Source organism: Cnephaeus nilssonii (genome assembly GCF_951640355.1).
Source record: "Cnephaeus nilssonii genome assembly, chromosome: 12".
NCBI lineage: Eukaryota > Metazoa > Chordata > Mammalia > Chiroptera > Vespertilionidae > Cnephaeus > Cnephaeus nilssonii.
The window spans coordinates 40,535,650-40,556,666 of NC_137083.1; the positions used below are offsets into that span (position 1 = coordinate 40,535,650).

The 21,017-nt window shown below is 41.6% G+C and overlaps 1 protein-coding gene across 5 annotated transcripts in view; it reads right to left on the reverse strand.

Moving 5' to 3' along the window:
- The window catches only part of SRPK2 (SRSF protein kinase 2), a 243,726-nt gene that overhangs the window by 195,238 nt on the left and 27,471 nt on the right, over positions 1 to 21,017 (reverse strand). The gene's annotated exons all lie outside the window — the stretch shown is intronic.

Consider the following 21,017-nt stretch of genomic DNA (forward strand, 5'->3'; position numbering starts at 1 on the left):
GGTAAATAATACAATAATTAATAAATAATAATACAAGGATAAACTGTTTCATGTACTCACAACTGTGAACCTACTTTGCCCACCCCTGTATGTCTCAAGGAAAAACACATGTACAGTTGTTTTAGCTGTGAGCAGAACTATGTTTTTCCAGAGAACACCTTTCTTATTTGACTGACAGACAAGCCATGGTTATTCCAACTTGGTATCTGGCAGACATATTCTCAAAATGAATGAAATGAAGCTGTTGCTTTAAAGAACACAGCTGATGCAAGGACACAGGATGGGTTTAAGGATTTTTTTTTTTTGCAGTTAAACAAAAAAAATAAGTTTTTCACATAATTCAGCCAAAATAACATATTGCAACAGACTGAAGACAGAGCATATATAAGAATTTAGCTTGATTAAGCCAGACATTAATTAAGATTTACAAAAAATATAAATTCAAGCCATTCCTCTAATTTTGTTTTGAAAAATATACTTTTTTTATTTAAAAAGCTGCTACTTATGTTAACATGCAATGGATTTACCATTGTTCTCTTAAATGACTTGATTAACATTTTTTAAGTTTCTCTATTTTAATTTCTAATACAATATTAATAGATATAAACCACATAAAAAAGTTCTTTGGTCTTCTCAATAATTTTTAAGAGTCTAAAAGAGTACTGAGAACAACAACAAAACAAACAACCCAGTTAAAAAATGGGCAGAGGACCTGAACAGACACTTCTCCCAAGAAGATATACAAGTGGCCAACAGATACATAAAAAGATGCTGGGGGTGGGGGGAAGAGATTAATCAAAGAAATTATACGCATATATGTATAACCCGTGAACGCAGACAATAGTGTGGGGAAGGCCTAGGGGGGAGGGAGAGGTGCAAGGTGGAGAGGGTCAATGGGGAGAAAAAGGGGACAGCTATACTTTCAACAATAAAGATAAATTAAAAAAACAAAACAATGAGTTACCACCTCATGCCTGTAATAATGGCTGTTATCAACAAGACAAGTAATAACAAGTGTTGGAGAGGTTGTGGAGAAAAAGAAACTCTCATTCACTGCTGGTGGGAATGTAAACTGGTACAGCCACTATGGAAAACAATATGGAGGTTCCTCAAAAAATTAAGAATAGAGTTACCATATGACCCAAAAACTCCTCTTCTGAGTATCTGCCTGAAAATACTGAAAACATTTATTCATAAAGATATATGTACCCCCATGTTCACTGCAGCATTATTTACAGTAGCCAAGACATGGAAACAACCAAAGTGTCCTTTGATAGATGAAATACTGCCATTTGCAACAGCATGAATGTATCTTGAGAATATCATGCTAAGCAAAATAAGTCAGATGGAAAAAGAACCATATGATATCACTCATGCAGGATATAAATCTGAAAGCAACAAATGAACAAGCAAGACAAACAAACAAAAACTCATAGACACAGACAACAGTATGGTTACCAGGGGAAGAAGGGTGGGGGAAAGTAGTAGAAGGTAGAGGGGGAAGTCAAATATCCTATCTAATAAAAGGGTAATATGCAAATTAACCATCACACCATCACAAAGATGCCAGCGCCCATAGTGGCTGGGGCGCTGGAAGCTGGCGGCATCGCCCCAGTGACCAGCCCTAGCGTCCCACATGCCCCAACCTGCAGAGGGAGGGAGGGAGGGCAGGTGAGCGGGTCTCTGGCCAGAGGCAGGCCGGGGCGCACGGGATGCTGGGGCGGCGGCGCCCCAGTGATCAGCCCCAGCGTCCCGTGCGCCCCGGCCCACGGAGTGAAGGAGGGTGGGCAGGCGGGACACTGGCGTTGTTGCAGGCCGGGCTGAGGGACCTCCCCCCACCCCACTTGCACAAATTTCATGCGCTGGGCCTCTAGTATGGTGATAAAAAGGAGATTTGACTTTGGGCAGTAAACACTCAATGCAATGTACAGATGATGTATTATAGAACTGTACACCTGAAACCTATAATTTTATTAAGCAATGTTACCCCAATAAATTTTTAAATATTTTTTAGTTGGTTTTAGAGAGAGAGAGGAAGGGAAAAACATCAATGTGAGAGAGAAATATCAATGTGAGAGAGACACATCGACTGGCTGCCTCCCATGTGCCCTGACCAGGACCGGGGATCGATTGAACTTGCAACCCAAGTACATGCCCTTGACCGGGAATCGAACCCACAACTCTGGCTGGTGTTGCTCAGTGGTTAGAGCCTCAGCCCACACACCAAAAGGTCATGGGTTTGATTCCTGGACAAGGGCACATACCAGGTTCCATAACCAACCCGGTGGGGATGCATGCTAGAGGCAACCAATTGATATGTGTCTCTCACGTCGATGTTTTGTGTGTTTTTTTTCTCTCCCCCCTCTTCCCTACCTTCCACTCTCTCTAAAAACCAATGGAAAAAATACCCTCAGGTGAGGATTAACAAAAAATAAAAATAAAATAACAAATCCTGGCACTGGAGAGCAGTGAAGTTTCAGTACTTTGTGTGTCTAGTTTTTAACTATGTGCTGTACTCCAAAGACAGCCACAAATCAAATTATTATAAGCCAACTTATAAAACATTAACCTGTATGCATGAGTACAATTCATGTTTTAAAACAAAACCCAGGAAATATTTTTAAGTAAACCAAGGATCCAGAGTCACAACCAAATTAAAATAAACACAAATCCAAAAGAGTGAAAATGAAATCTGTCATAAAAAACTGCTTAATTTACTCAATATTTCAAAATTGACTGGCAGTCACAGTTAAAAAAAATGTTCACAATATCACCCTTTACATCACTAATTTCTGTGAAAATGTTACTAATATATTATACTATTTTAAAATTCTACACATGCTAATAACTTAAGACTCACAATTTTTAATTACTGCAAATGAATGTCCTTTTCAATAAGCAAAGAGTTACAATCAAAATAGAATTACCTACTATTAAACATTATTCACTCAGAAAATAGGGGCTTAAGTACAACAGCCTCCAGGTATTTATGGCTTTCTGAACTTTTCTAAAACATTCATTAGCAAAATTACTAAGGCTTAAAATTACCTTCCTCTCCTCTATTCTACATTCTTGAATGTGGAATACTTATTTAAGAAACATATGAATGATTCACAAGCTTTAGTTTTTACTTTAAACACCCACTCTTACATTTAATCCAGGAGAGGAGGGAGGGAGGGGTGTAGCATAGGCTGCTTTTTAATTTTAGAGTTATTTTTCCAAATAATCAGGGGTCTTTTTCTAGTAATCCAGTCCATCAAATCTTTAGTTATATTTTCTTTTGAGCTGCAGTGTTGTCTATAGGTTGGTTTTGCTGTATTTATAAAGCAAATTAATTTCAAAAGAGTAAAAGCAATACATACACACACACATATACACACACACATTCTCTCTTTCTCTCACAATCACACAAACACCCACATATGTCCCTAACAAGGTATAAGAACAAACCTTGGAAGCAAACATTCATTTTTGCTCAGAACCTCTCATTGTGATTTCCTTAATTCCTCTAACATAAAAATTTTGCCAATTTAATAATTTGTAAACGAAAAAAATTATATATGCAAAATGTTTGTTAAACAATACAAAGCAAATTTATCAGTATTTCGGTCAGGGGCCGATGCTCCATCCACTGAGCCAAACCGGTTTTGGCGGCTAAGGAGTTTGTAATTCTTGGGAACATAGAAATTGCTGGGATTAACCAATCACAGTGTAGGTTGGCTGGCTTTTTCCTTTTTAGGAACACTGGGGTCCCCCTGAAGTTTGAGTACGCATCAATAAAAAGAGGCATTCTGGGATTATGCAAGACATTATGGGATGCAGGAAGGTACTTTCCCAACCAGGTTTGAGTTTGTCTCTGTGGTTGGTGTCTTGGCTTTAGATCTGAAAACAAACTTGAAAGAAATCAGGGTAGTTCCTGGACAACTGTTTTACAGCTACCTATTGACAACTGCCACAGTTCTGGGAGGACTTAACTCAATGGAGCAATTTGTTCTGGTAAGGCTTGACTCGGAGCAATTTTGGGGAACATGTATTCTACCTGATTCATTTTCCCCTAGATATTTTATAATCATACTACAGGCCCAGTTCACGAATTCATGCATGGGTGGGGTCCGGCCAGTCCAGCTAGGCTGGCCCCAATCAGGGCGGATTGGGGCTGGGCCTGTTGGGAGGAGGAGATGGCGGGAGACTGACTGGCAGGCCCCGCCTCTGATTGGGGTTGGGTGGCCGATTGGGAGTGGGGCAGGCCATGGAGAGGGGCTGTGGGCAGTGGGCTGGCCAGCCCCACCCATGAATGGGCAAGTGGCCATGGGTGGTTGGCCAGCGGCCCTGCCCCTGATCAAAGTGGGGGGGGGGGGGGCGCGATCTGGGGTGGGGCCGGGGCGGGAGAGGGGCTGCAGGAGGTTGGCTGCTGGATCTGCCCCCTATTTGGGGGGGGGGGATCAGGGGTGTGTACAGCCAGGGGGAGGAGCTGCAGGCCGATCAGAGTGGTGGGGGCCCATCGGGGGCGGGGCTGGTCAGGGAGGAGGGGAGGGGGGTGTTTGGCCAGCCGGTCCCACCCTTGATCGGGGTGGGAGAGTCCAGTAGTGGGCAGTAGTTATTAAAGGATATTTTTGAGAACAGTAACTGGAAAGAATGGGAAAAGAGCAGGTTTGAGCAGAGGAATAAAAATAAAAAGCTGCAATGCTGGCCAGGGATCAGCCTCAGCTAACCACATAGAGAGCTTTGGGTCAATGGGGAAAAAAGGAGACATATGTACCTGATCGGGCCGGTTCGCTGGCCACAGTGGGCGTCACAGCGACCGGTCGTTAAGGTCGTTATGGCATTACGGTGGCTGGCTTTTTAGAGAGAGAGATTTCTTTATGGGTTAATGGCTAGAGGTCTCTTCTGCAACTACTTCCAGCTGAGGAGGGACGTTGGCCTAATGTGCAATTCTGTTGTGATTGGTATTCATCCTTGTATTACCATTAATTTGGTTTGGAAGTGTGATCTAGAAGAAATGAACTTATCTAAACATTGCAAAATGCAAGGGCCAAAGATTAATAGCAGAAGGATGGATAGGAGAGGTCCTAGGAATAGGACCAGGATCTTGTAAAAACCATGGGAGCTGGGATTTCTCTTGAAGATTATGAGCCTTTGTTCATAGGTTTATAACGTTTTTCTTGAACTTGTAAGAACTGACATAAAAGCAACATTCTTCTTCTTTTTTTTAATGTATTTTAATTTATTTCAGAGAGAAAGGGAGAGGGAGAGAGATATAGAAACATTAATGATATGAGAGAATCATTGATTGGCTGCCTCCTGCACACCTCCCAACGGGGATCAAGCTCACAACCAGGCTTGACCGGAACGGAACCCAGGACCCTTCAGTCCGCAGGCTGAAGCTCTAGCCACTGAGCCAAATCGGCTAGGGTGCAACATTCTTCTTATAAGTAAAGACAGGTTTCTCTGTGACTGGACATAAGTAAATCTACAGGTTTTGTAAGACTACTGAGGCTAGAGAGTCAAGTTTTCTTGAGCTCGAGTTAAAGAGTTGGTAAAGAGTTGGTTTGGCTCAGTGGATAGAGCGTCGGCCTGCAGACTCAAGGGTCTCAGGTTCGATTCCAGTCGAGGGCATGTACTGTGGTTGCGGGCACATCCCCAGTAGGGAGTGTGCAGGATGCAGCTGATCGATGTTTCTAACTCTCTAACCCTCTCCCTTCCTCTCTGTAAAAAATCAATAAAATATATTTTTTTTAAATAAAAATAAAAAATAAAGAGTTGGTAATGATACTTCATTTATTATATAAAAACTAGAGGCCCGATGCATGAAGATTCGTGCAAGAATGGGCCTTCCTTCCCCTGGCTGCCGGCACAGCCTTCACTCCGGCCAGAGCCGCCTTTCTGCCTTCGCTCCGGCCGGGAGCTGCCTTTCTACCTTCCCATGCTGTCCAGAGGCCCAAAGCGGCTGGGGCGGTGTGGACCGCCCCTGGCCGCTCAGCGCCTGTGTATGCAAATTAACCCACCATCTTTGTTGGGTTAATTTGCATACTCACTCCTGATTGGCTGATGGGCATTGTGAATGTATGGTCAATTTGCATCTTTCTCTTTTATTAGTGTAGATTACCTCAAAATGGATAACCTAAATATAAGAGCTAAAGCCATGAAGCTATAAGAATAAAACCTAGGGGTAAAGATCCTTAAATCTGGCAACAGGTTCTTGAATAATACAAAGAAAAGCCTGCGCAACAAAAGAAAAAACAAAGCAATTGAACTTCAATTTTTACAATTTTAAAGAGAAGAAAAAGGAAATAAGTGCCCTGGCCGGCTTGGCTCAGTGGATAGAGCATGAGCCTGCAGACTGAGGGGTCCCAGGTTCGATTCTGGCCAAGGGCACATGCCTGGGTTGCGGGCTCGATCTCCAGTGGGGGGCGTGCAGGAGGCAGCCGATCAATGAATCTCTCTCATCACTGATGTTTCTGTCTCTTTCTCCTTCTCCCTTCCTCTCTGAAATTAATAAAAAAAGAAATATATATTAAAAAAAAGAAAAGAAAAGAAAAAGGAAACAAGTGTTGGCAAAAATGTGGAGAAACCCTCATGCATTGCTGGAAGGAGTATCAAATGATGTTGCCTGGGGGAAAACAGTTTGGTGGTTCCCAAAAAGTTAAATGTAGCATTACAGTATGACTCAGCCCAAAACTGGTACTTGAACAAATACATATTCACGTTCACATAAGCACTATTCACAATAGCCAAAAGGTGAAAACAATCCAAATAGCCATCAATGGATTAGTGAATAAACAAATTGGTGCTTTATTATTCAGCCATAAAAAGAACGAAGGCCTGGCCGGTGCTGCTCAGTGGTTGTGGTTGAGAATCGACCTCTGAACCAGGAAGTCATGGTTTGAGATTCCAGGTGGGAGCACATGCCCAGGTTTTCAGATCAATCCCCAATAGGGGGCATGTAGGAGGCAACTGATTTTCTCTCATTATTGATGTTTCTATCTTTCTCTCCTTCCTTCCTCTCTGAAATCAATAAAAATATATATTTAAAAAATAGATCAAAATAAATACTATTTTTAAAAAAGAATGAAGTACTGATTCATACTATAACTGGATAAACCTCAGAAACATGCAAAGTGAAAAGCAGCCAGATACAAAAGGTTACATATTGTGCGATTCCACTATATAAAATATCCAGAATAGGCAAATCCAGAGACAAAATGCAGATTGGTAGTGTACCGCCAGGGGTTGGAGGGGCAATGGGAAGCAACTGTTTAATGGATAAAGACTTTCTTTTTGGAGTGATAAAATATTTTGGAAACAGACAGAACTGGTGGCTGCACAACATTGTGAATGTACTAATTGCCAATAAACAGTTCACCTTAAAGTGATTCATGTTGTAATAATGTCTTTTTTTTTTTGTTTGTAAGTTTGCACAGATGTCTCATTTGCTATGCTATACATCTCCATTTCAGCCAGGTATGCTCTTCCCAGCTCAGTGGTCCCCTCTCAACACCTTAGGTCTCTTTGGCTTAGCCTGAATACAGCTAGAGAAAAAACATGGGGTTAAAAATGACCTATGAAAAGAAACATTAAGAATGTGCATTTACATATTATTTACATAAAGACTGAAATTTTATGCTAGTGGGAAAAATACACTCGAGAAAAGGATATACTAAAACTCCCTTTAACAAAATTTTAAAAACAAATGAAGGTGAAGCCTTCTGTGAACACAAACAGTGACAAATACTGAAGTCTGCATTACCACCACCAACATTAGAAAATGTCAGGCATTAGAAACAACTTCCTCCTGTAAGTTTCAAACTTCAAACCACAAGGCACAATTGCACTGAAATTTCTCTGAAACACCTAACTATATTTCACATTTGAAACATTGCAAACAGTCTATTACTTTTTCAAGGACTGAGTCTTAATGCAAATCCTACATAATAAAAGGGTAATATGTAAATTACCCACGATTGGGCCAGCGGGAGGCACAGGGGGCGGGACTCGGGGTGGCCGATTAGGCCAGCGGAACGCTGAGCTCGCGTCGTTATGCTGCGGCACAGAAGGGGCCTCTGGGGCAGCAAGCCCACGTCCTGCTGAGGACCATCAAAAGCGGGGAGCTGGCTGTCTGCTCCGGCACCAGCGGACAGACAGCCAGCTCCCCCGCGATCCAAAACGGGGAGCTGTGTGTCCGCTCCAGCACCAGTGGACCCCCTGCCATCAAAAGCGGGGAGCAGGCTGCTAGCAGTGTCCGCGGAGCGTGCTAGGCTTTGCGGGGCAGTGGATATGGCCTGGATGGCAGGTTAGGCCTAGGGGACCCTACACGTGCATGATTTAATCATGCACTGGGCCTCTAGTAAAATATAATACTGGCACTGTTCAGAATGTTAAGAACAATGAAGTCTTTCTTCTCAGTTATAATGTAACTTACTCAACAACAACGTGTACAATATGTTATATAATAACACAGAATTTTGGGGAACAGTGTTTCTTGCCTTTAGAGTGAATATTTTAAGGACAAAGCTGAAAATTGTACATTAATTTCCAAAAAGTAGAAATATGTCTATAGTGTGTACAATATTATATAGCTATATCTTTAACACTATACTAATGATTTGAGGACACATCACGCACACCTTTCACTTAGTGGAGCCAAGCTAACCAGCTGAAAACTTCATCTAAAAAAGCTTTTCTGAAGATAAGAAATGCCAACTCAAAGTATGCACAATAGATACAAATTTTTTGAAGGATTCATACTGTCCTTCCTTAAAAGTACTTTGACCAAACAATTCCTAACTGAAAAACTAATCAATGTGCAGCATGAATAAGCAAGGCTGGTGTACCCGTTGACTGGGGAAGAATGCTTCTGACATTTACAGGGTACATCCATCAGACATCATGCCTGTAGTTTTCATATCTATTACCAACTAGTACCCAATAATTCCACTACTATGATTGTACATTGAAGTAGATATATTAATTAGGAAGTTAACTGAAGCTATTCATCAGTAAAAATTACTTAAAGGTGGTTCCATTCAAATGAGACTTGCAAATCCCATCTGTATCTTCCCCAAAAGGGCAACTGTCAACATCCCTACAGATACTAAAGTGATAATCAAGTGATCTATGTCTTCATCCAAGTCAATGAAGACAAAGTATTTTCTCTCACCACTAACGAGCTCTCTGGTAGTTAGTGATTAGCTCATACTTTTGGAGACAGGTGCTAAAGTATGCAATTACATGAACATTTCTCCAGCTCTTCAACAAAGCGTCTCCAGAGTCTATCACATGCCTTGCTAAAAGTAAGACCTGGTACGGCTCAAGTAGCATGTTGGTCCCACTGTAAAGATTCTACACTATGCTGTCCACATGAAGCAACCAAGAGCCAGAAATGTCAAGACAGAAGTTAAGTTCACACACCATCTCAAGGGGTGAACTAAGACTAGAAACTGGGAGTTTTGACAAGCCCTATTTTTTTTTATTAATTCACGGTATTATTAATGGCATCATCTTTCCCTAGTTCTTCCTTATCTCATACCCCATCAGTAAATTCAGTCTACAATACCTTCAAAATAAGTCCCCAATCTGATCACCCTCACCTCCTCCGGGCAAACCACCTATCCAAACCACCTTCACACTCCACTGAGACTACTAGACTGCTGCAGCAACGTCCTCCCTGGTCTGCTCGCCTTCATTCCCGCCACTATACAACGCATTCCCCATACAGTAGCCAGAGTGACAATGTCTCTTTTCAGTTTTGAAACAACAAAAATTGCAGAAATTACAGTACAAGGAACTTTTTCCCCAAAAATTACCTGAGAATTAGTTGCCAATCTGTTGCATCATCATCTCCAAGGGCTAAAAACAAGAATGGTCTAGTTAACTACAAGATCATCAAGATAAAAAAAATTTAGATTAGCCTAGCCAGTGTGCTCAGTGGTTGAACATCAACCTATATGAACCAGGTCAGGGTTCGATTCCCAGTCAGGCACATGCTCAGGTTGCGGGCTTGATCCCCAGGTGGGGGCGTGCAGGAGGCAGCCTATCAATGATTCTCTCTCATCATTGATGTTTCTACCTCTCTATCCCTCTAGGCCCTCCCTCTGTAAAACTAATTTTAAAAGATAGATTACTACGATTGAATCCTTACACCCCACTTCTGTACACCCCTTCTGTATGGTGGGGACAGCCTGGGCTCTGACTCCCCATGCACCTGCTCTCCCCTCTAGACAGTCTATTCACCCTGAATGAACTTTTAACTTCCCACACCAGGTCACCTTGTCAGAAAGAGCCTGTCTTCACCCTTCTTGGGCTCTGACTCCTAAGACAGCTGCTGTGCCCCTACCCATAACATAGACACTCTGTCACAGGCCACCCTCCCCTCCTACTCAAGCTCTCATATTCCACTCTGGAAATGACAATCCCACAACCTCTCCCCACACTGTGAGTGCCAACCTTGCTCTGCTCCACCTACTGGTTTTAGGACAGGTTGTTCACAAAGAGGGGAAAAGGAAGAGTAATCACTTTTAAATGAGCATAGATTATTTCACTCCTTTGCTCAAAATACTCCAATAGCTTTTTAATCTTTCTCAGCATAAAATTCAAACTCTGCCCTAGCCGGGTGGCTCAGCTGATTGGAGTGTAGACCCGTACACCAAAAGGCTGCAAGTTCAATTTCCAGTCAGGGCACATACCTAGGTTTCCAGTTCGATCCCCAGTCGGGGAGCATACGGGAGGTACCTCCCTCCCTCTCTCTGTCTCTCTCTCTCTCTCTCTGTCTGTCTCTCTCTCTCCCCCTCTCTCTCTAAAATCAATAAACATATCCTCAGGTGAGGATTGCAGGAAAAAAAATCCAAACTCTTTCCAATGGTCCACTAGGTCCTACAGATCTGTCCCCCTACCTCTCTTGTAGGGGACAAGTATGATCCAATCTATACTTGCTGGCCTTTGATTCTGGTTTTCAAACATAATAAACTTTTCCTCACCTCAGGGTCTTCTTCTTCACATTTTGTGTTCCATCTCTTTGAAAGTCTCCCACTTCCCCAAATCCACAAGGTCTCTGTTCAAACATTATTTCCTTAGAAGCTTTTCCCCAGTCTCTTCCTCACCCAACATCCTCTTGCCCCTGCTATCCCCTTGCCTTTATCTTCTTTATGGCACTAATATCATAATTTGTACTTATTTAAAACCTGTAAGAGCAGAACAATTGGTTGTTTATGACTGCATCCTCAAAGCTAGAATAGTACCTAGCACAGAGTAGACACTGAATGTCTGCATGATGGCTGAATTCTTCAAGAACTCATCTTGGTGACACAAAACCAATTAATCACAAAAACATCCTACACCAATATGATATATGTAGAGATAAAACAAATGGCTGTGTAATTTTAAGATTTTACCATTGACACTTTACATGGTGCTTTAAAGTATACCATTACTTGCAGTAATTCTGAGCAGTATCTATGTTAGGTTTACCTTCTCTTTTTCACAGACACACAAGGCTCCAGAACAGTGCAATGATTTGCCCAATGTGACACATAGCCAATGATTGACAAGATCATGACTGGAACTCAGGCCTTCTAAGTGCTATTAATTATACCATGCAAGGCCCTCTGTATATGCACACCCTCATAATCCCCAACATCCTTTCCTTTCAATTTCCAGAATTACTGGAATGCTTCAAAAGCACAGCTAGAGGTACAGAAATACTATAATTTTATCTATCTTACTGAAAGCATAATGCACCTACTACAGGTCTATTACATGACAGCTATATATACTGCGTGTGTGTGTGTGTGTGTGTGTGTGTGTGTGTAAATAGACTGAACGGCCGAACAACCAAACAACCGGTTGCTATAATGTGCACTGACCACCAGGGGGCACGTGTGGAATATGGTAGGCGTCGGCAACAGGTAGCAGAGCGCAGAACATAGCAGGCATCGGCTGCGGTGGAATGGTGGAGCAGGTGAGCAGGGGCACCAGACCAAGGTGAGGCACCGGTCACTGTCATCGGGGCGAGCCTCTGGTGGTTACTGAAAATTCTTTGCACCCTCACGCCACGGTCCTGTCGGGCACTCACACCAGCTGCTGGCACCAGAGCCGCCGCTTGCACCCGCTGCCGGGGCCCAGGGCCGGCCCTGATCATTGAGCACCATCAGTGGGTGCAAGTGGCGGCTGCCAGCCCCGATCGCCCCTGAGGGCTTCTCCACCGCCCCCTGCTCCTGAGGGATGATCAGGGCAGCAGCCGCTGCTTACACAGACTGCTGGCACTGGCCGCAATCACTCCTCACCATCAGTGGGTGCAAGCGGGGCCAGCACTGTCAGTGCATGGGAGCGGGGCTGCCAGCAGATAGGGACCAGGGTCCACAGCGGGAGGGGCCAGGCAGGGGCGTGGAGGATGGGCCAAGACCCGCCCCCTGTGCCCACTGCAGCCTCACGGACCACAGTTCCTTTCAAGGTGCACGAATTTGTGCACTGGGCCCCTAGTTTTATATAAAGAGTTAAAACTAAAAAAAAAAAAGAGTTCAAGCAAAAGACGCTTGATAATGGGAATTTTAACCCCAAATTCCATGATTTAGCAAACTACAACCAACCATCTGTTTTTGTTATAAAATATGGGCTAAGCCCAGGCGGTGGGGCTCAGTGGTTGAGCATCAGCCTATGAATCAGGGGTCACAGTTCAATTCCCAGTCAGGGCACATGCCTGGGTTGTGGGCTCAATCCCCAGTGTGGGGTGTGCAGGAGGCAGCCGATCAATGATTCTCTCTCATCATTGATGTTTCTCTCTCTCTCTTCCTCTCCCTTCCTCTCTGAAATCAATAAAAATATTTTTAAAATAAAAAAATAATATATGGGCTAAAATGTTTGTTTTTAAATAGATGGGAGAAAAAAATCAAAAGAATATTTCATGACACCTGAAAATTATAAGTAATTCAAAGTTCAGTGTACATAAATGAAGTCTGTTGAAACAGTCACACTAATCCATTTATTTATTGTCCATGGCTGTTTCTGCACTACAATGGCAGGGTTACAAGTTCATAATTGCGAAAGAGTTCACGTGGCCAGAGAAGTCAAAAATATTTACTATCTGGCCCTAGCCGGTTTGGCTTGGTGGATAGAGCATCCGCCTGCGGACTGAAGGGTCCCAGGTTCAATTCCGGTCAAGGGCATGTACCTTGGTTGCGGGCACATCCCCAGTAGGGGATGTGCAGGAGGCAGCTGATCGATGTTTCTCTCTCAACGATGTTTCTAACTATCTTTCTCCCTTCCTCTCTGTAAAAAAAAATCAATAAATTTTTTTTTTAATATTTACTATCTGATCCTTTACAGAAGTCTTTCAACCATTGCCATAGTTTTCTGATGTTGCATCTCTGCTCAACATCTTGACCTCCAAGAAATGTACCCTGATCTTCACCCTGCCTGTAGCTCTCAATTCTTATCCCATCACTTGTAGATGTATAATTATATGTTACATACCTGACTCCCCAACTACATTACAAGATGATGGAGGGTGAGGCCCACGTTGGCTTGCTCATCACAATATCCCAGTGCCTAGCAATGGGCAGTTATACTAGGTGCCCAATATTACTGAGCAAATGAAAGGTAAGAGGTACAAAATTTGGATTAGCTGAGCTTATGAGTTTCTTCCAGAAGACATCAGAAATGCAGATTATCAGACTTCCAAGTCATACAAATGACTCTCTTGGCTCATAAATCCCAACATCATACAAAATGGTTAAGTACAGGACAGGAGAATTAGGAGGGGGGTAGGAGGGTCTTCAAATTAATCTGCAACCCAGTAGTAAAATGTATTAACAACAAAAGCAGGAATAACTTAGGGTGCCAAGCACAGGTGTGAGTCTACATACTAATTTACAGGATGGACTGCTCCCCAATTTCAACCACCCCCTTCAAAATTTTTTTCTCCCACAGTGCCTGATTCTTTACATATTTCATCATGTCACACTGCCTAGTCATCTAATTTATTCACTCGCCTTACAATAAATCTCTTTCTAAAATACAAATAGATCTGAAAAGGTAAAGAAAATAAAATCTCATGCATTAATAAAATAGTTCTGATAGTGAGAGAGAGAGAGAAGAAAAAGAAGAGTAGGCATTTTAAGAAGTCCTCCTGGACTGAGGCAGACTTAGAGAAGATTCTGAACCAGGAAGCTTAGGGAAAATTAAACCCTGGAAGGAGGGAGGAGGCAGGGGGGGGAAAGAAAGCAGGAAAGGAAGACATAAACGTCTATCAACAATATGTGGCACAGGAAAACTTTTACAAAGAGTATTATTTTTTTATCATTTATCAAACTTTCTGGGATAAAGTTGTCCAGTTGACATAAATACCAATGGCGCCCTGGCCGGTTTGACTCAGTGGATAGAGCGTCAGCTTGTGGACTGAAGGGTCCCAGGTTTGATTCCAGTCAAGGGCACATGCCCAGGCTGTGGGCTCGATCCCCAGTAGGGTGCGTGCAGGAGACAGCCAATCAATGATTCTGTCTCATCATTGATGTTTCTATCTCTCTCCCTCTCCCTTCCTCTCTGAAAGCAATATTTTTTTAAATAAAAATAAATAAATACCAAGGGCTCTAATGCATTTATAACATTACAACATACCCACATAAAGCACATTTGCAAATGGTGACTTTTCCCAATTTTTTCTACCATATGGTGCTACAAAGTTTCTGGTTCGTTTGCTTTTTTTTTACTTTAGAGAGAGAGGGAGAGGGAGAGGGAGAGGGAGAGGGAGAGGGAGAGGGAGAGGGAGAGGGAGAGAGAGAGAGAGAGAGAGAGAGAGAGAGAGAGAAAGAGAAACACCAATTTAAGAGTGAAACATCCATCAGTTGCCTCCTGCTCTCACCTTGACGAGGGTCACAAGTACAGCCTGGGTATGTGCCCTGACCGGGTATCAAACCCTCGACCTTTCAGTGTACCAGATGATGCACCAACCAACTGAGCCACACCACCCAGGGTTTGGGTATTTTTTTAAGTATTAGTTTATTTTCATTAAGTTAAATACTACTACTTATTAATCAGATGATTATTAAACTTATAATAAAACAAGGCAAAAAAATAATTCCCCAAATAATGATTATTTGTAATAAACCAAATCACTCAGTTTTTAACTACAACTACAAATTAGTCATCCAACTATCAAAACTAAATTATAGCTTTAAAATGAACTATAAAGATCATAAAAATAAAATCTATCAACTTTTCAAGTTAAGAAGCATATCTAAAGGACATCAACACAAAATGTTTATTTTTGGAAGAAATCAAATGTACCTTGTTTATGACTTATACTATTTTTCCTGAAATGTTCTTAAAAATAAATTCAGATATTGATTTGTTGCCACCTACTGGTTAAAATCATATTTGCACATTATCATCTCAAATCTAATATTTACTACAGTTAACATAAAACAGTTGGAAATCTTATTAATGCCCTTCATTAAAATTTTACTACACTACTTTGATAAATGCAGCTTTGGAGAAGTTTTTAAAACTACATCATGAATTAATGATATTTTTACTTTTAACAAGATCCTACATAAAATTTTCATTAGTATACTAGGTGTACCGGTTAATAAAGAGAATTTTTTTCAATAGATGGAGTTACATATATGTTGATATATATGCGATTTGATATGTATGCTATTTTGTTGTATTGACAACAAGCTTCAAAACTTCATGTCAAATTTGCTGAAGGTGTTAACATCATAGATATTTTTACACTTATAAATGTCGAATTGCCCTGACCGGTTTGGCTCAGTGGATAGAGCGTCGGCCTTTGGACTCAAGGGTCCCAGGTTCGATTCCGGTCAAGGGCATGTACCTTGGTTGCAGGCACATCCCCAGTAGGGGGTGTGCAAGAGGCAGCTGGTCAATGTTTCTCTCTCATCGATGTTTCTAACTCTCTATCCCTCTCTCTTCCTCACTGTAATAAATCAATAAAATATATTTTTTTTTAAATAAAATAAATAAAAATGTCGAATTTCGTGCCAAAAAAGAGCATTTGCAGGAAGTTTTAATTTATTACTTTATCTTGAAGAAAAATGTTCTTGAATACTTCGGGAAGCTTATGGTGAACATGCTCCATCTCAAGATACTTGTGAACGCTGGTTTAAACGCTTTAAAAGTGATGATTTTGATGTGAAAGAAAAGAACGTCCAGGTCAACTGAAAAAGTTTGAAGACCAACAATTACAAACATTATTGGATGAAGATGTGTGTCAAATTCAAAAACAATTTGCAGAAAGATTAAACAATTTCCGATTGTTTACAAGCAAAGGGAAAGATTTTAAAGGATGGAAAATGGGTGCCACATCAACTGAACGAAAGACAAATGGAAAACCAAAAAGTCATCAGTAAAATGTTGCTTCAGTGGCACGAAAGAAAGTCTTTTTTTGCATCGAATTGTGACTGGCAATGAAAAGTGGATTTATTTTGAGAATCCCCAACGCATAAAATCAAGGGTTGATCCAGGTCAACCATCAACATAGACTTCAAGGCCAAATCGCTTCGGAAAGAAGACCATGTTCTGTGTTTGGTGGGATCGGGAAGGTGTGGTGTATTATGGGCTTCTAAAACCAGGTGAAACCATTAATACTGATCGCTACCAACAACAAATAATCAATTTGAACCACGCTTTAATCGTGAAACAACCAGAATGTGCCAGAAGACATGGCAAAGTAATTTTGCTTCATGATAACGCACCATCACACACTTCAAAACCAGTTAAAGACACGTTAAAAGATCTTGCCTGGGAAGTATTAACCCACCCGCTGTATTCACCAAACCTTGCTCCTTCAGATTACCACTTGTTCTGATCGATGGCACACACACTTTCTGAGCAGCACTTCAAAACATACGAAGAAGTGGAAAATTGGGTCTCTGAATGGTTTGCCTCAAAACAAGAAAAGTTCTATTGGGATGGTATCCACAAATTACTTGAAAGATGGGGAAATGTGTAGCTAGCGATGGACATTACTTTGAATAAAGCACTTTTGATGTTTCTCTTAAAATTATCGTGTTTTCTTTGATTATAAAATCTGCCATTATTAACAGGTACACGTAGTATAACTCCTTTAAAACTAAAATATCGTAATTAGTGAGAAACAAATATTTAATTAAAATACTTTCAGAGAGAAACCAAGATGGCTGCATAGGTAAACACCTATACTGCTGCCTTGCACAACAGTTTCAAAACTGCAACTGGAAGACAGAGTGGACATCGTCCAGAACCAACGGAAAGCTGGCAGAGTGGAAATTCTACAACTAGAAGGAAAGAGAAAAGGACACTGAGACTCAGAGGAGCTATGGAGGACAGAGGTGCGGAGACCCGGGCGGGTGGCTGAATACGTGGCTGGCTTACTCGCGGCACGCAGAGAGGGCGGGCAGCAAGCGCGCGGCTAGCTTTCTCGTTCAGGAGGGAAACAAAACCTCCCAACTGTACTGAACTCCAGTTCCGGGTAACACTTTGTGTACCCAGACTCATTCGGGGAGAAACTGGACTGTCTGGCAGCGGGCGAAACTCGAGGGCAGCCTTCTCTCAGAGGTGCGTGCAGCCATTGCCGTGGGACACTGAGACACAGGGGCCTCTTAGGGCGGGGCTGATGGGAAACCAAGGCTGTCTGCTCCACCCTGAGACTCCGCCCCATCCAAGCTGAGCACAGAAGCTCTCCCAGCAGAGACACAGCTGATTCTCACAGCCAATTGGCCTGGAGGTCAACTCCCCCCAGTGATACTAACAACAATCTAGGCTTAACTACAAGACTGCACACACAGCCCACAAAGTGGCACACCAAGTGTGTCCACCTCAGGTAACTGGGGAGGCTGAGCCACTAGGCCCTGCTAGGACACCTAGCACACAAAGCCACTCCATCAACTCAGGGAAGCAGCTAAAATGTGGAGACAAAGAGGCAGGTCACAAATGAAGGAAATGGAGAAAAGCAAAAGACTGGATATAGAGTTCAAAACCTCGGTTATAAGGTTTTTCAAGAACTTCCTAGAAAAGGCCGATAAAGTTAATGAGACCCTCGAGGATATGAAAAAGGATCAACTAGAAATTAAGCATACACTGACTGAAATAAAAAATATTATACAGAGACCTAAAAGCAGACTAGAGGATCGTAAGAATCAAGTCAAAGATTTGGAATACAAAGAAGCAAAAAACACTCCTCCGGAAAAGCAAAAAGAAAAAAGAATCCAAAAATATGAAGATAGTGTAAGGAGCCTCTGGGACAACTTCAAGCGTACCAACATCAGAATTATGGGGGTGCCAGCCCTAGCTGGTCTGGCTCAGTGGGTAGAGCGTTGACCTGCGGACTGAAGGGTCCCAGGTTCGATTCCAGTCAAGGGCATGTACCTTGGTTGCGGGCACATCCCCAGTAGGGGGTGTGCAGGAGGCAGCTGATTGATGTTTCTCTCTCATCGATGTTTCTAACTCTCTACCCCTCTCCCTTCCTCTCTGTAAAAAAAATCAATAAAATATTAAAAAAAAAAAAAAAGAATTATGGGGGTGCCAGAGAAGAGAGAGAGCAAGATACTGAAAACCTATTTGAAGAAATAGTGACTGAAAACTTCACCCACCTGGTGAAAGAAATAGACTTACAAGTCCAGGAAGCGCACAGAACCCCAAACAAAAGAAATCCAAAGAGCACCACACCAAGGCATATCATAATTAAAAAGCCAAGAAAAAAAGACAAAGAGAGAATATTAAAAGCAGCAAGAGAAAAACAGTTACCTACAAGGGAGCACCCATACGATTGTCAGCTGATTTCTCAACAGAAACTATGCAGGCCAGACGGGAATGGCAAGAAATATTCAAAGTGATGAATAGCAAGAAACTACAAACAAGATTACTCTACCCAGCAAAGCTACCATTCAGAATTGAAGAGCAGATAAAGAGCTTCACAGGTAAGAAAAAGCTAAAGGAATTCATCACCACCAAACAGAATTATATGAAATGCTGAAAGGTATTCTTTAGCCCTTTGCACTCGCTTGCTTTTTTCTCGATTCCTTTATTCTAATGCTAACTGTGTCGAGTCACACTCGACATCCGAGTGCAAAAGGTTAAGACAGTGATGGCGAACCTATGACACACGTGTCAGCACTGACACGTGTAGCCATTTTTGATGACACGTGGCCGCTGAGGCGGCCGCATGCCGAGGATGAAACATTTGCTGCTCCTGAAGATGAAACATTTGCGAAATAATGTTTTTTCCTCAAAGTGACACACTATCCGAGTTATGCTCAGTTTTTTGGCGAAATTTGACACACCAAGCTCAAAAGGTTGCCCATCATTGCTTTAAGAGGAGGAAGAAGAAGAAGAAGAAAAAGATAAAAATTATGAACAACAAATACGTATCTATCAACAAGTGAATCTAAAAACCAAGGGAATAAAAAATCTGATGAACAGTATTAACTGGTGAATATAATAGAATCAGGGGCATAGAAAGGGAGTGGACTGACAATTCTCGGGGGAAAAGGGGAGTGGGGGGTGCGGGAAGAGACTGGACCAAAAGCGTACACCTATGGATGAGGACAGTGGGGGGGGAGGTAAGGGCAGAGGGTGGGGCAGGAACCTGGTGGAGGGGAGCTATGGGGGGGGGGGGGGGGAAAGAGGAACAATTGTAATAATCTGAATAAATATTTATTAAATTAAAAAATAAAATAAAATACTTTTAGAATGCTGTTCTGTTTTTCTTCACAATTCAAATATTTATATGTGCCAGTTTTCCAGAATATTGGGATTACAGAACTTAGAATATTTACATCTTTTTACAAAACAGAATCCAAAAAAATTCTATATATATAACATTTGATTTTTGTTTTGTTTTGTTTTTTGTTTTTTAATATATTTTTATTGATTTCAGAGGAAGGGAGAGAGAGATAGAAACATCAATGATGAGAGAGAATCATTGATTGGCTGCCTCCTGCAAGCTCCTCCCCCTAGCCCCCCCAACTGGGGATCCAGAATGCAATCTGGGCATGTCCCTTGACCTGAATCACACCCAGGACCCTTTAGTCCGCAGGCTGACACTCTATCCACTGAGTCAAACAAGCTAGGGCTTGTTTTGTTTTTTTAAAGAGTAGTTTGTTTCAGGGTTTTTAAATGCTTGCCTGAGGATATGTTTATTTGATTGTGAGAGGAAGGGGTGGGTAAAAGAGAGGAAGAGGGAGAAAATGGTATTCTTCACCATTAAAAATAGCCCTTTCCACTTAAGAATGTCCTAAATGAAGTAAAAATTATTTTTACTAATCTCCACCCTTAAACATACATCTCTTTAAAATTCTTTGTGACAAAATGAGAAATAAGCATAAGATCAGCAGCTGCACACCAAAATACAATGGCTATCTCAAGAAAAAGTACTGGGGTGATTAGTAAGAGCGGTAAGCTGAGTTTATGCTTATTCAGAGTAAACAAGTTGAACAATACAGTAGGTCCTCAAGTTACATCGGAGATCCGTTCCTTCGGAACAACATAACACGATTTCGCCAAAAGTCAGAACCCACCTACATAAGCACCTACGTCACTCACATGGAGCACATACACAGCAGTAATGAAGTGAAACAGTAAAAAAAAATTTAAAAAGATAACAATTCCTGATCTTTACTTGTGGTAGATAAATAATAAAAAACATAGAGCACATCATCTCTGACACTTCTATTATAGAGAAAGGGCGAATAGTGATATTAAAAGAAAAAAGGAAAAAAAAACATAGAGCACATATGTACATACGTCAAAATGATGGAACTTTTTTTTTATATAAATAAATGGGAGATAGCGACGTAACCACAAAACGATGTATGTCGAGTCCGACATAACCTGAGGACTGTCTGTATATGATACAGTATCATTCAATTATTGCCTGCCATGGACAACTAAACTCTTTCCACACCTATCAAATTACATCACAATTGAAAATTTTCCTTGAAAACTAAGTTTAGAAAAAGTAAAACTAAAACATTTTCAAATTATTCCATACAAATAATAAAAGGGTAATATGCTAATTAGACCGGACT